Genomic DNA, 17,314 nt, shown 5'->3' on the forward strand with positions numbered 1-17,314 from the left:
GTAGCCCCACCCTCCGTTCTGCTGAAGGGGGCATCCTCCAGAGACCTCTCGGGTATCCTCATGATGAGGTTCTTGTACCTGAGTGACAATCTTCTCAAGGCAGCAGTAATAGCCGGTGGATTGGTTTCACTGGGTAAGCAAACACTTATGTGTACATATTTGTATGTATAGCCTTTAAAGGGCCTGCTGATTTTCACTTTGCCCACCTCCATGTTAAATGTGTGAATCAGCTATATAATGGAGAGGCAAGGTTCATTTAAAAATATACATACTACTTAATTTAAGGTTTACATATTTTATTTTCTAAATACTTACCTCTCCATTGTATCAGTTGCCCTCCCTGCCTCCCCATATTTAAAGTGGAAAGAGGTAGACTGACCGGCTACAGGTATTTGTGCCAATCATTCTCCTGGTAGGAGGTGGTGCAAGCAGATGGATAGAAATAGATATTCTTAGAAAACCAAGTACATTCTCATTTTTTTTTAAATCTGTTGAATTACTGCTGGTGCAGAAATAAGTTATGTAATGGAGGGGTAAGTATTAAAAAAAAAAGAATCTTAAATCAAGTATTTGTATTAGAAAGAGCTTTGATGTATTCTAATAAAATATTCTAGGCTCATGTACCATCTATGCAATTCAGATAAAAATTCACTATTTTTTAGTTACATCTTCCAACTCACGTAATTCAGCTGTCAATGTTATAATGTTAGCTTGAGGTTATTCAAAAGCTTTTGTTACAGTATTAAAAATATGCCTCATGAATCATCATGTCTATGTACTATAATTTTACTGAATATATAACCATATTCTTTGTAAAATCACAAAGCCGTTCATGATACATAATGCCTATATCTATTATTCTTGAGGATATTTCTATTATTCTTGAGGATATATCTTATAGCAAATTAACTTGAACTTTTTTGTAGCTTCACCAGAAAATATATATCAGTAACACCCTGAACTATAGACTAAAAGTTAAAACATGCCACCATGCCTCATGAATTGAGTATTTGAAGGGCAAACTGCAAATTAACATAAAAATCATTCTTATAAAAAATAAAGGCTAAATAACTATACATGTGTATAAAAGTAAGTAAATATGGGCTTGTTACATTTCTATCTTTGGAAATTGCATCAGACACAATTTAGCAACCAACTTAATATTTTTTCATGTTTATAATGTTCTTAATCATCCATTCACCTCCCTCATTCAAAGATGTAGGTTCGCCCTCTTGTAATTTTGTTATATATTTAGTGAAAGTTTAATTTAGAATATACTTACATATCCAAGCCAGATAATAACTTTCAATGAAATGAGAACCATTATGGAAATAATACATGTATTATCTTGAAAACCACGGCTAAAACAGTATGTATACGTAGTATACGTATATAGCACAGTAACCTGATATAAGCCAAATAATAAACCAGTATAGGTACCATGTATAGTACGTAGTGTGCTTTTAGTACTGCCTTTCTAAATATACCCAGACCAGGACAGAATACAAAAATACTTTTAAAAAAAATTATGGATTGTATGAATGGGAACTAAATGGGAGAATAATCAGATTACAGTATTAGTCTATTATACTACCATGAACAATAACGAGAGGCCTTTGCTTAAATAATATCACTTTTTACGTGCATTATGTACATATAGTAATGCCTTAAGGTAAAAATGAATTCATCACAACACTAAACTCAGAAAATCTCCTTCTATTACATCCCATTAAATCTAAATTGAACATGCATACAATATACTGTACTGATTCCCATACAGAATCTGCATATCTTCTAATTGCTAAATGATTTAGAATGTACTTTCATATGCTTGGTAAGATGAGATTTCTTGACAAATGTTTTGGAACATACATCACATTCCAGTATTCGGTCTCCTGTATGCAACCTCATGTGAATTCTCATACTATCTTTCCTTAGGAAGAGTTTACTACAGTACATGCAGGAGTATGGCTTAAAATCTGCATCAAGTTTATTGATTTCTTTAGAAGAATTAATTTCTTTATTGTGCACTGTTGACTCTGACAATTCCACAGTAGGTGAAAATTCAGACTCAAATGAAGTCATATCTGATTCACAAGGTGTAAGTTCTGGTTCAACCAGAGCAACCTTTGGCTTGTCAATATCAATTCTCACTTCCATAGAGCAGATTTCAGGGGAGTCCTTGTGAAATCCTTTTGGCATGTCACTGGTAATTTCATCTTCCTCATGGAAGGATTCTAGTGGGTTGGTACTAGTATTTATTTCCTTGTAGCATAATTCTGGCGTGTGACTAAATTCCTCCTGGCAAGATTCTGAACTGTTAGTGGTAGCATTCATTTGTGCAGGGATGAATTCTGAGTTTTCATTGGTAATTTCTGCAGTGTCACGATAGGATTCTGACTCGATGTTTGTAATTTTTTCTTCCTCACTGGAGACTGTCATTTCCTCATGGCTGGATACAGAATCATTGTGGGTAATTATTTTGTTGTGGCACAATTCAGGCTCAGCACTTCTACTTCTCACTTCTTTGTTGCCATTATTATCCTGCTTCTCATAAGATTCTGTCATATTGGTACTAATCTCCTGATGACTGTACTCTAATTCACTTACAGAAGGTACATTGTTCGAGTGTACTTCTTTCAGCTCTGTGACCTCTCTAATCTGGGCTACAGTTGGTCCCTTGAAGAGAAGTGTGAGATGTTCATATAGATGATTTACAGCAAGCCTGTTGCTTTCAAAAGTTTCCCCACAAGCTTCACATGATCGAGTAAATTCTCTTGAATGCACATGCAAGTGACCTGTTAGCTGATGCCTGGAAGCAAAAGATTTTCCACAAATGCTGCAGCTGAACTTAGTAGACTTCCCAGTTTCCTTTTTGATAATATAATATGCTTCATCATTGCAATCAAAATAATCTGTTATATGAGACAATGCATGCTCCTTATACTGTTTGCTATTCTTCAGAGTTTCCCCACACACATCACACTGGTAAAATACACATCCAGAATGAATATGAATATGACCAAAGAGTTGTCTTTGAGTACTAAAATACAAATCACATAAACTGCAATATACATTCTTCTTTGATACAAAACTCTTTCTTTTTCTCTCTCTGGTTTCTATTAACATTTTAACTTCTCTAGAAAGCTCACTTAACCCCAACCCTAAAGGAGTGTCTTTTGCAAGGCCATTATCTGATTCAGCATCTCTGTTAGCATGTAAGCTGTTTGTATCTGCATTTTCTATTTCAGTACCTTTACTGCCACAGCAGACATTGTCTTGACTTACACTTCCTAACTGATCTTGACCCATATCTTTAGATGTCTCATCTGTAATCATATTTTTCCTGTTAATTTCATTATTCAAATCTAAATAACTCCCACACGTATTTAAACCAGAGCTTGTAACATCTGTACTTTTAATATCACAAGTCATTTCATTACCTTTACTATTAAGAGACTCCAGACATTCATCAACACTGGGTAGCTCTTCAGCCTGCAAACTGTCAGAATTTTTATCAGTTACAATGCTACAAGCATTACTTTCGCTAATGTTTACATTTTCTCTCTTCTCATTTTGAACATCCATTACATCATTTCTATCAAGACTTAGAGCATTCATTTCCCCTGATTCTTCGTCTACTGAAGGAAGAGGCGAATCCTGTACCTGTAATGAATCTCTTTCTGGTTCCAACACCAAATCACTGAATACATCAAAATCCTCAGTGATGATGTCTTCCACATCATCAATGTCAATTATTTCTTCTTTGATTTCAATAGCAGCATCTTCAGTATTATATTCCCTATCAAGATAATCAGCAACATATACCTTTTCATCATTTGATCTAGTTTCTTGTAACACACGTTCCAGACCAGGTAATCCATCATCCTCATTCCTTTCGACAGCACACTCATAGAACTCTTCTTCTTCACATGCAACATAATCCAAAGAACTCTCCCCTGTATGAAACATCATGTGCATTTTTAAAACACTGTCATACAAGAAACGCTTGTCACATACTGCACAGTCATACCGTGTACTAGCTGCATCTAATCCCCGGACAGTTCCACCAAACTTTGCCAATAAAGTCTTTGGATCACACCCATGTTTATTTCTAATGTGTCGGTTGCGGTCCCAAAGTCTCTTAAACTTTATTTTACAATCAGGACACCTCCATGGTTTATCACTAGAATGTGAAATGACATGGTCATTGAGATTGCTACGACAAGAGCATACTTTACCACAAAGAGGACAAACCAAACTTTTTCTTCCAGAAACAGAAATTTTATCTACTGATGTATCTGAAATAACAGATGGTAAGTCTTCTCCCATTTTTTTCTTTTTCTCCCTCTTACCAACAGAAATTTCTTTGGCCTTTAGTTCCAACTCACTTTCATATGCTGTACTAACCAACCCATCTCTTTGCACAAAGGTGCTAGAACTTTCACTTTCTTCAGTTTCTGTGACATTAACTCTTTCCTTGAACTGTGCTTCTGCAGCTAACTGTTTTGCTTGTTCTAAATCTAATTTGTGGCTTTTCCGAAGATGAGTAACCAATTTGTATTTATGTGAGAATGATTTAGAGCAAATACTACATATAAAACTCTCAACTACCCCAGGTATGACATCACAGGTACCATGTACTACTATATTACATGTCCTGACACTTTCATCTCTTTCCACTGCCTCATCACACTTTTTTTCATCCTGTACTTCAACCAAGCGCATGGCTGATTCTAATGTTAAAGTGTGCTTTTTCTGAAGGTGACTCACCAACATATACTGATGTGTGAATGATTTATTACAAATTCTACATATAAAACTATTTAGCAAGTGATTCTCTAAGTGTTTTTTAAATTTTTGTTTACTCTGTAAACTTTTCAAACAAATATCACACTTGAATGGCTTATTCTTAAAATGGTCTTCCATATGAATATTCAAAATATATGATGATTCACATTTCCTGTGACATATATGACAGGCATTACTGTTAGACATTACATTGTCCGAAGCAAGTTTCAAACAATCTAGCTTTTCAGTTACATTTGGACAAGAACTGGAGTCATTTCCTGTAGTCAAGGGATCTGCATCAGGTGTAGCCAACTTTTCAGTGTCGTTCATTATGTCATGCTCCTTACAGTGATCTGTAAATAACTGATGATCAGAAAACTGCTTCCCACACTGAAAACATGAATAAGATGCCATACAGTTGAGGTCATCTATATGCTCAACATATGCTCTAATACCAAATCTTTGTTTACAGATACTGCAGGTAATCTGCGGGTCTTTCGAATGAACCTTTTTATGTTCAAGATACTTAGCATTGCTCGGAAAACTTTCCCCACATACACAGCATTTATGCAATTTCTTATCCAAAAGCTTTTGGACTCTTATCCCAGCATCTGTAGTGCCTCCTTTTTCTGGATTTTTCAGAATGGTTACATTTTCATGACTATTTAAAGGATCTTGTTCCAAGTTTAACATTTTCAAGTCATCATAATCTAATCCTTCATTCTCTAAATGTAGAGAATAGTTAACTAGTTTACTAGTTCTATTTCTGCATCCTTTTTCCTTTATTTTACTTTCATTTTCATCTATTTTTAGATTTCCTTTAATCAGATGCTTTGATAATAAATCAATGTCATCACTGGAGGTATTTGGCTCTTCTCTACTATCTTGAGCAGTGGAGTCTTTATTTTTGACAGACTCAATCCTGTGTGTTTTCTTGTGAAGCTCAAACTCCCGATTTCTTAAGAATCTTCTCCAACATCTCTTACATCGCTTATCCTTGGCCGAATGTCTCTTCACATGCATTTTGTATTTTGATTTTCTTGAAAATGTGTGTCCACAAAACTTGCACGTAAAATCATGAATTAAATTATGTTTATGAAAATCTACCAGAGAAGTGAATACCAAGTCACAAAATTTGCAGTGCAATGATTTTTCTTCTGAACCATCTGATTTTTTGGCTTCCAGTAATTTGTAGTCCCTAATTCCAGCTAACAAATCAGCAGGTTTGTTCTCATTCTCACTTCCTAATTCTGTATCTAGATCAATCACTGAACTGGGCACCAATGGTTTTATCATCTCTCTTTTCTGGTCAGCGGACAAAAAGCTATCTTCACCATCCAAAGATTTTAAGACCAAGGTATTCTCAAAAGACTTATCCTTTCCACTCGAAGCAAGAGTCTGACTATTGTGCATAGGAGAGTGACTCGCACAATGCCTTAAGAAGTTTGCATGATTTGCCATTTTCTTACCACAAACTGGGCATCCATAATACTTTGAGAAATTCCTACTTGAGTGTGTCTTTAAGTGTTCATCATAATCTTCCTTGCACTGAAAAAAATGTTTACACTTCTCACAGTCGTACATCACTGGCTCAAAATGCACTTTTTCATGACTCAGAAGTTTCTGATATCTTGTAAAAGATTCATTGCATACAGGACATACATATGCTTCCTTACTAGATACAGCTGCATTGTTTCTAGTACTCTTATTACTAACACTACTTACATCAATCATGTTACCATCATTTTGTCTGTTTTCTTCTTTGGTTCCTATGTCAATCGTATTACCAAATACTACACAATGGACAGAAACACTCTTTTCAGAACTGGAAGTTTCCTTGTTTTCTCTTTCACCAATGATACCCTCAGTGGATTTAAAACAACCATTGTCAACTTCATTTCTAGGGCATACTACTGTGCTTAATTCTATACCTTTTCTTTTACATAACTCTTCATGCCTTTTCTCTGAAACATTTGTATCTTCTGAATTCTTTTTGGTGGATAATCTTCCAAAATTCTGTTTCTCTTCTTGTTTGAAAGGATCTTTTGGAAGATGGTCTTTTCTAGTTTTTTTATGGATTCTCATGTGATTATTTCGAGCCAGTTTCTTCTTGAATGATTTTTGGCAGAAGCCACACTTGTAGGAATGAGCTCTCTCATGGGTCTTTAGATGCAAAATATAGTCAGCAGCATTTTCAGTGGTCTTTCCACATATACTACAATGGAAACGTCCACCTTCTGACTCTCTTTTTCGCATGGAATCGTCACTTGAGTTCACATTACCTATAGTTTTTATTAAGTATGCTTTCATATCTTTAATCATCAGCGAATCCTCAATTGTGTCACCATGCTGCGACATGTGATCAGCAAGGGACCACCTCACCATAAATTTCATCTCGCATACATCACATTTGTACATATCTATGTCCTGATCCTCCCCTAACCCCAGGGCTTGGCAAATACAGAAAACCTTCCTACACACATTACAAATAGGTGTTTGTACAATGAGCTGGATCACATCATACAAATGATCAGAAGGTCCATAGTAAGAATGCAGAAGTTCATCCCTATCTCTATGAAAACTTAAATGCATAACAAAATCAACAGCATGCAAGATTAGTCTTCCACAAACTTTGCAATCATATTCACATTTCTGTAACCGAATTCTCTTAGATTTAGGTGCAAGATCTCTCAAGGTTTCCTTTTCTGTAATTATTTCTGAAGTTGCTTTTACACTAATGAATTGACCTGAAACTGGCAATCTCAAAGCTGGACTTGACTGGCAGTCCTCATTTAACAATACATTTGGAGATAATTCCCGATTAGTACCTTTTTTCTTTTCAAGTAAATGTTTTGAATCATCGTCTATGACCAATTCAGAAGAATGTGTCTTCTCATGCATGACAAGCTCAGGTTCATTAGAGAAACACTTTCCACATGATGAGCACTTCAGGTCAGAAAGTTCCTTGTGCAATTTCATATGGTTTGTAAAGCTCTGATACCTTAAGAGATTGATGTTACACACTTTACAGGAGTAGACCTTTCTCTTTTTACTTTGCTTATTTCTCCACATAAAATTATCTCCTTCACTATCATCCTCGGACAACTTTTCAACAATCTCGTCACTTTCACAACTAGATGTAGGTGATATGTGGTTATACTGTTCTTCTTGGTTAATTGTTAAAAGATCCTTCAATTTTGTAGGTTCTTTTGTAGGTGTAATAGCTGCTGCACATTTCCCATATGGTTCAAGTTTCCTGGGATCTGAAAGTGTTTGATCTTCTTGTTTCTTAATTCTAAATTCCTTTAAAGCAATCTGTCCTTTTTCTTCATCATCTACTTCTTCTCTGAATTCATAAGTATCTGGAAATGAACTAACATTGTGGGGCACTTTTATATGCTCATGATCACTTTCCTTTAAATCCTCCATTTCACAGAGGTTATGATTGTGTTCACTTACCACTGACTCAGTGTTATATTCAAGAGATGCTTTATTTTTAAACTTTGATTTGCAGTTCAATTCATTATATAAATTTCGTTTTACTTCATTATATAAGTTTCGTTTTACAATTTTTTTGCTTAGCAAACCAAGTTTTGACTTAAAGTGTACTTTCATATGACGATTAAGATTATACCTACGGCTAAACGATCTGTCACACCCTAGATTTTGGCAAGTGTAAGCGTTTGTCCTACGACATCTTAACAACTTATGTCTCATATACATGCGATGGTAGAGGAACACTTTACCACAAACTGAACAAACATATCTAAGCTTTCTCTTCTTATCTGGAACCTCTGTCATTGTCCTTCCTATGGCTGATTGGCCTTCCACAAAATTGTTTTCGTAAGTTTCAATTTTATTTGGATTTTTCTGGGTGATAAAGTTATCTTCACTAACATCTGGCATATTTCTTAAATGAAGATCCTCTTGGCAGGGGGGTTTACTGTCACCAATTCTACCTTTAGTTTCATTCCCTGAGCAACTAAAAGGTATATTCTTTTCTGATTCACAACCAAGTTTTACATTTTCATCAATAGCACTTAAACTCATTGTTATTTCACTTTCCTTAGATTGTATCTCTATATTTACGCTGTGTTCCTCCTTACTTTCAACAACTTTATTATTCCTGTGAGATACATTTGTTTGGTCTAAATTATGATACTTTTTCTGATGGGATAAAAGTGTATCTTCAAAATAAAATGTTACACCACACAGTTTACATGGAAAATGCTCAAACTCAGTGTGAGTTTTGATATGATTTGCCAGAGCACTTTTTGTCAAGCATCTTTTATTACAGTACAGGCACGCGAGTAGAATTTCATCACTATCTTGCAGTCTGGGACCTGCTAACCTGCACTCTCTTATGAGTTTCTTCCTTTCACCATCACCACCACCAAGGCTATCAATTGGAGAAGCATCATTCACTGGTGGGCCTGATTTGTCAACTTTCTTGGGGTTAACATTTTTTATTCTAAACACTTCTTTTCCAGTATCTGGAGAACTTAATTTCTTGTGTTGGTACAGGTGGACATTAAGTGACTTATCACAAAGGAAAGTCAGCGGACACATTGGACAAGAAAAAGGCCTGTTTCCTTTATGAATGTGAGAATGCATTGACAGGCAACTCTTTTTATTAAAGGTTCTGCCACATGTGTGACATACAAACTTTCTTTTATGTAACTTATCTTCAACTTGCCTGCTATCATCACCTTGTTCTGGATCTGGTTTTTTTTGTTGAACACAAAGCAATGAGGTAGTTTCTTGCTGGACATCAGGCATAATATTTTGGTCATTATACAAAGTATTTTTTTCTTGCTGGTATTTAGATATAACTAATTTTCCATGCTGCTTCAGTGACTGTGATGTTTTACTCTCAATGGTACCATCAGCTATATTATCAGTTTCCATAAGGAAAGTTTCTCTAACTGAAATTACCTTCTCAGGGGGGTTTTCTTTACTACATGTTTCTATAGAAATGTCTAAATCAGAAGAATTGGGTTCATATTCTTTGTCAAATTCTGAACATTGTGGATCAGATGCATTTGTCATATCTTGGTCTAATAATTTCTCATCCTTCACATGTTCTTTGTAATGGAAAGTTAGTGTTCTCTCAGATTTAAAAGTCTGTTGGCAAACAGAACATGAATAATTTTTGTGAACAGAATAATGTCTTGCAAGGTGGTTTCTTTTCCTGAACTGCTTATGACAAACATCACAACCAAAGCTAACAGGTTTTATATCTTTAGCACTAATACATAAACTGGGATTATCATGCTTTTTAAGATGCCTTTTAAGACCAACTCTTCCATTAAACATCCTTTCACAAACATTACATTTATATTTTCTGGCAACCTGTCTATCATAAGCATTACCTTCTGATGTTTCCAAACCAAATACAACTGTAAAGCTGGAAAGAACACTTTCCTTATTAAATTCTTTTCCACTAGGAGCAATTTCATCCAATCTATTGTTTTCCTGTGTGTCTAATGCACTATTTTCCTGTTCATTATTTACAATCTCTAAAACATTTCTTTTTTTAGCATTATGCTCCCTCCGATGTTTAATAAAAGGGGTCTTTGTAGCAAATGTCTTATCACACATATCACAAGAAAAAGATTGCACATCTAAATGTGTCTTAAGATGACCAACTAGGCCACACTTCTTTACAAAATTCAATCCACAAAAATTACATGTATATTGTTGACTTTTCTCATGAGACTCCATGTGTTTAGCTAGATCACTTTCGAACAAGAAATCCCCCCAACACACAGAGCACTTGAATTTCTGTTTCTCTCCATGCTCAGTCATATGTTTACGTAGAGTGTTCTTTTGGTTAAAGGTCATTCGACAAATATTACAAGAGTACTTGTGCTCTGTTTGATCTGGAAAATCTGGTTTCTTGTCCTCAGAAAAAACCTTTTCACTCCCAAGTAAATCCCTTGTAAGAGGATCGGCACTGGTACAATTTTTTTCTGTCGTAGTTCTGGTCAGCTCTTCAAACAGCTCAACTTCTTCATTCAAATCTTCTTCTATATAAACTGTTGTAATTTCCTTTCTTTTGACAGAAAATTCATTACCACAATTCTCCTGGCACATACCTTCTGCAACAGAACTTTCTACCTGAGCTTGTATATAACTGGAACTTTCAGAGAGGTTTATTTCATTAGTAATAGTAACTGGATCTAAACCTGAGTTTTCAATTTGTTCAGACACTGATAAACTTGAATGTAGCTCATTATATTCAATACTGCCTTGTGCGAGATAATTGTTACTTTCAGTGTTTTTGTTGTAACTAACATTGTAGGCATCAGAACAACCATTATCTGTGATATGGGAAGCACTAATATTAGTAGCGGAACAAAGATTTATTGTTGAACAAGTAGATTTTTGGGTACTTAAACAAATATCTGGTACTGGTTCTATAAACTTATCATGAACCCTGTGAACTACAGATTCTATAGAATTATTACTTTGTACTATCCTCTCTTCCCCTGTTCTTTGGGAATTCTCTAAAAAGCACAAGTCTGAACTATCACATATATCATCAATTGAATGGTCAATCAAAGGATCTTCTGCAATATGCACACTGTGATCACTCTTGTCTAATCTGTCACACTCTATAAGATCACGTTCTTCCACTTGTTCCTCTGTTATATAAACTGTCATTTCATCATAGTCATCAGAATGTTCATCTTCTGTTGAAGCAGCCTTCCCAAACAAAACTGTTTCCTTTTCCTTTCTCAACGATACAGCTTGATTTTTCATGTGCAAATTAGTTCCTGTTAGCATATCTGGTGATGGAGGCTCTGAATCGACGTATGCCACAGATTTTGGAAATTTTCTCCTTTTTACTCTACCCATGTGTAAATTTATCCCATGTCTCTTCATATGCCTCCTCAAGAGACATGGTTTAGTAAAGCTCCTATCACAAACTGAGCACTTATTCTTTACACTACCAGTACAGTGTCTGGAATGAGCATTCAATCCCATAAAAGTCTTAGTAATCTTACCGCACAATTTACAAGAAAACACTTTAAGCAAATTTTGAGCACTGTCTTCATCAGTATTTTTTATACCACTGGTTTTAGTAAAGGATTTGGATTTCTTTTTCAAGTGATCCTTAACATGGAGTTCTAAGTCTGCTTTTGAAGGGAATATCTTTCTACACACAATACAAGTTTCCTGAGAGCCATGAGCAGCCCCTTTCTCCATTGTCTCATCATTCATTCCCAAATCTGGACTCTCTGCACTTTTCTTAGGAACATTACTATTAATAACTGTCAGTGATTCCCCCTGTGACAAATTTTCAACAGATGATGACCCAGATAAAGAGTTCTGTTCTGTTTCTAATACTTTACACATATTCATTACCATGTGAGTTTTAAAAGTGTATTTATGAGCAAATCCCACACCACACACTGGGCATGAATACTGGCTCCTGCTAAGTTTTTCCACAAGTTTGTGGGTTTGAGGTTTACTCAGATCAACTGGTGTGCAAGAATTCTTCAGTATATGTCTCTTGAAACTGGATTTATGGCAGAATCCTGTTCCACACATCTGACATTTAAATGGCTTTACAGTTAGATGTCCCGACATGTGTCTTTTCAACCCACTTTTTGTTAGAAATACCTTAGAACAATGTTTGCAGTCATACAATCTCACCCGTTCTGCCTCCATTTTGAGATAAATAAATAACATACACTTAAAAATTATTTATGAAATTTCAATCAAAATATTTATGAAATTTAAATAAAAAAACCTTAATACTACTTAAATGTACAGATTGAATCTTACAATATTACATTATTCACATACCTTTAATATTAGAGCTATCCCATGCATAAGTTGATATCCATAAAGCAACAGTTTCATTGTGATGAAAGGATATAACATCTTGCTGAACGTCAGAAAAATCAGGGAATAAAATTTTCAAAATCAGTGTTTTATACAAACAAATTTACAGCTGTCCCTCAAGACTTAGTTAGTTCATAAAATCCTCTAATTATTTACATATTTTTTCACTACAGAAAATAATGATCCTTAATTACCCTTCAAGTAATCAAAAACTTTTCCCATCCATTTTAAACCATGGAGCAATTACCTAGGATATTAACATAGATTTATTACATAAATGAAAAATGAACATAACTTCAAACAAACTCCAATAAAAAAAAATTAAATAAGTCTATGAGGCATGTAATGTTATTTGTAAAATGCCAATAACTTTCAAAACACAAACTTGATATGTACTCCATAACTTTTGACTATCTGCACATCTGCATAATCATATCCTGCTGCACCTGAAAGAGATCAACAGAAGGATAACTATAAGTTAAAGAACACTTTCACACACACTAATAACTGAAAGTTTAATGGTTGTTTATCAAATGTGGTACATATTTGAAATGTAACAAATTTTGAATAACAATTTGTATTTTTCCTAGGGCTACAAACCAGGGGCTGGAAACTGGTCAAAATTTGGTAACACAGTAGTTAACCAGTTCGTCAACAGGTGGAGGTGGGAGTGAACAGGAGAGTATATATCCCTCTCTCAGTATCCATCGCCTTTGCACTTCCTATAGCAGCAGGGACTGGAGGTGTAGAGGTGGGACTAAAAAACATAACATGCTCTGGTTTGTATACCTATGAAAAATACAAAATTATTAAAAAATGACAAATTTATTCATTTGTATTTTTCAAAACTAACAAACCTGAGGTCTTAACATTGGGATCAATCTTCTAGCACCAGCTGGGACCAATAAAAAAACAATAAAATTGTATATGCAAGGGACTAGTGACATCTGCCCTTAGTCACGAGTTAAGTTGGACATCCACAGCCCAAGCAGCAACCCATAACTTCACCAGTTATTCTTCCAATCACAGTTAAACTGTCAAAGGAGTGATTAGAGATGGGCCTTAAATGTTAATACTTCAGGTTGTTAGTTATGAAAAATACAAATTAATTTAATAACTTTGTCATTTGTTCATTTACAAAACAAACCTTTGGTCTTAACATTAGGACAGACTTACTTTTGGTGGGAGGTAAGTAATATTAACTGACTGGAGGTTAAGCACACCCGGTCATTTTCTTGAATAAGAGACTTCTTTATTTCTGAACCATAGATATACTGTATAGTATATCTTAGGATCAGACTTCTGGATTTCAATACAATGTCACAGTTCACTGTATATTCAGAAGATAAGAAGCTGTCGGTTCCAATAACAAATCAATATAGCCACTTATGTAAGTTTATCATTCCTCACTCTCTTTGCCAAAGAGAGAAATGCATTACTACTGAAAGGTATCGTATAAAGGTATCGTATCATTAATAATCACTCTAAGAGTACGGCCACTGCACTCACCTGAATCATGTCAGTTCATGCTCATGACAGAGCACTCTTCTTACTGCCCACAGGTAAAGAAGAAGACAGTAAGAGGAAAAGAAACGAGACCAGTCATCTCATCCATTTCACTTTCATACCATCACCTTCAACAAGATACAAACTGAACAGCCATGAGCACTAGATGAGCTACACAACTTGCTGAGTAGCCAATACAGGACCCAAGGAAAAGTGTCCAAGGACCTATGGGCAATATCCTTCAAGGAGAAGAAGTGAAAGTGGTTTGGCATAGCCATGAACTAGCATTGAAAATATTATGAACAGTCATATTCTTCTTGAATATCAACGAGGAGCTTAGGCCTCTTGACGCCGTGCACTCTTGCATGCAATGAAATTGCATGAAGCTACTGGTGAAGTTGAATAGGTATTCATGATTGTTTCTCATAGCCAAAACAACCTTGTATTCTTGAACATTTCTTTCTTGACCCAGCCTGTGCTAACAAAAAGTTCGTGACAGAACACTTCTTACTGCCCACAGGTAAAGAAGAACACAGAGAGAGGAAAAGAAACGAGACCAGTTATCTCATCCATTTCACTTTCATACTATCATCTTCGACAAGATACAAAATGAACAGCCACGAGCACTGGATGAGCTACATAATTTGTTGAGTAGCCCGGCGTCAATACCCTCGTCGTTGCGATGCCAGTAAGAACCAACAAATCAATCAATTGTTGAGTAGCCACCATCGAACCCAAGGTAAAGTGTCCAAGGACCTATGGGCAATATCCTTCAAGGAAAAGGAAGTGAAAGTGGTTTGGCATAGCCATGAACTAGCATTCAAAATTCTATGAACAGACATATTCTTCTTGAATGTCAATGAGGACCTTAGGCCTCTTAATGCCATGCACTCTTGCATGCAATGAAATTGCCTGAAGCTACCGGCAAAGTTGAATAGGTATTCATGATTGTTTCTCGTAGCCAAAATAAAGCTTGTATTCTTGAGCATTTCTTTCTTGACCCGGCCTGTGCTAACAAAAGCTTTGCGACAACCCAATCTGAAATGTATACAGACATTGAGGACCTCCTGATATAGCCTGACATCTGAGACTCTCTTCATTGAAAAAAGCCTCTCTCTTGCAGGAGATACTTGATATTCTCCATCCATGAAGAGATAGGGATAGGATCGATTGGTGATACCTCTCCACATGAGGTTGACATAGTAGTTTGTACCAGGAAGGTAACTCACTCGGAACTTCTGATAGCAGCAAAAGCAGGTCCAAAAACCATTCTGCCTGTGGCTATATAGTCACCACCAATGTCATCTTGACATTCTGGGACCTCATCACTCTGTACATTGTCAATCGATGGCCGCTTCCAGTCTATCCTTAGGTAACAACAATTGGAACCCCAAAATGTCACCATTCCGCAGTGATAACAGAGTCCACATCCACACCATGGTTATCTTGGCTCCCCAACTCATCCTCGAGAATGGGGCCGCAGGCCAGTGATCGCTCTTGTGGTGATTGCTCGTTTCCCAGGGTTGACGAGACGGTCCCGCGGAACCGTGCATGCAGAGACCAGCAGGGGCTCCCCCATTTGGTCCTCTTGAGAGGTTTCGGCCTCGATGAGGACTTGGACGCATCGGAGGACGGTATCAGTGCACGCTCAGCCCCACCCAGACAACAGTCACCTTTGCGTGACCAACCGGTCGCGGTGGCGGCAAGCGTTTCGCCTGCCGTACGAGAGTTTCATAACCATCCACGAAAAAGCGTTTTCTCCAGACGACAATGCTTTCTTAGAATCGCAGAGCGGCCATCACCGTAGGTTGATGGCTACCTGTGACTCGCTTCTCCCGCTAGTTCCGCTAGCAAGGCGAGCGAGAGCGTCCATTCTTCCTCCTCTATTCCCTCTACTTCCTATGGCTAGGCAGACAGGCGAGGTGAATAGGAGGGATCCTGTAGAGGGCTTTCTGTAGGATTCAGTGCCAGGGGGCTATATTCCTAGAGGGACTTTAGGGTCCTACCGGAAAGTACGTCCACGTCACTGAGGAAGGATCTTATGTCAAATAACTGGAAACTATGTCTCCGGCTTTTTCTGTCCTTTGGACGGATTTCAATCACAGTCCCCTATGGCTTCTTGCGTTTTGGGAGCCTCGATTGTATATTCTATTGAATTATACTCTCATTCCAGTCTTAAATGCTCACATTTAGGACTGGTTTTTATGCCCGTTCCTCCTCGATTTCTACGGGAGTTGAGGAGGGGTCCCACCCTGATGATCGTTTGATGAAATTCGGGGGTCTCACTGAGCGCATAGAATTCTTTGGAATTTCTAGCACTCTATGAGTGTTTTGGTCTTCTAATATCTGCAAATACTTGGACAAGACGAGAATTCCTGAGAATTGTTACTACGATAACCAGGAATCTCGCTGAATGCTCGAATTCCTGGGAATTTCTGGCATTCCCGGAGCGTTATGGTTTTTTTGTATTTTCCAAACACTCGGGCGAGACAGACATTCCCAGTAATTGTTATTACGAACATCGGGAGTCTCGCTAAGCCATTAAATTAATTGGAATTTCTAGCATTCACAGGGCGATTTGGTCTTCTGAGATTTCCAAACACTCGGGCAACAGGTATTCCCGATGATTATTAAAGAAATCAGGAGTCTCTCCGAGCGCCTTGATCCCTTGGTTTCTTCGTTGGCGCTCGCCGAGTACTCAGCTTCATCATATTTTTGAGTGCCAGGCCGAGAAAAAAGCTCGCCCGACTATTGTCATACAAGAGTCAGGTTTTTCTCGCTGAGAGTGGGAATTCTAATGCTCTTCGAGCGCCCACTATTACAAGTGCTTGGATGGCGAGACGAGTTCTTACCAGTACAGATGAGTTCACTCCTCAGTCTGGTTTGGAGTTATGTAGAGCTTGGAACTGCATGCAACACCTTCTGGATGAATGATCAAGTACCGCAACCTTGTGTATAGAACCTTAGGGTCCGAACACATAGGACAGTAGACACACAATCCCATAGGCTTGAAGGCCTTCCCAGCCCTGCAAAAGAGCGTCTGTCCTGGCACTCTGAGGAGTCTGGTAAGGGGCGAAGAAGATCTGGCACCAAAAATTCAGTGGGGTGGCAAACAGACCAGCTGTAACAGGCCACTTCTTCCTGAGGCTGTCGAAGACTTCCT

At 37.0% G+C, this 17,314-nt stretch overlaps 1 protein-coding gene across 2 annotated transcripts in view; it reads right to left on the minus strand.

Annotated features, from left to right (window-relative positions):
- LOC135216896 (uncharacterized) overlaps positions 1 to 17,314 on the minus strand; it is a 198,156-nt gene that overhangs the window by 14,222 nt on the left and 166,620 nt on the right. The window contains exons 4-5 of one of the 2 annotated variants that reach the window (XR_010314954.1): positions 13,031 to 13,091; positions 12,607 to 12,688 (exon numbers count right to left, since the gene is read on the minus strand). The gene's annotated coding sequence lies outside the window, so the exon portion shown is untranslated. Of the gene's footprint in view, positions 1 to 12,606; positions 13,092 to 17,314 lie in introns of both variants that reach the window. The other variant, XR_010314953.1, reaches the window with a different exon arrangement.

Source organism: Macrobrachium nipponense, chromosome 6 (genome assembly GCF_015104395.2).
Source record: "Macrobrachium nipponense isolate FS-2020 chromosome 6, ASM1510439v2, whole genome shotgun sequence".
NCBI lineage: Eukaryota > Metazoa > Arthropoda > Malacostraca > Decapoda > Palaemonidae > Macrobrachium > Macrobrachium nipponense.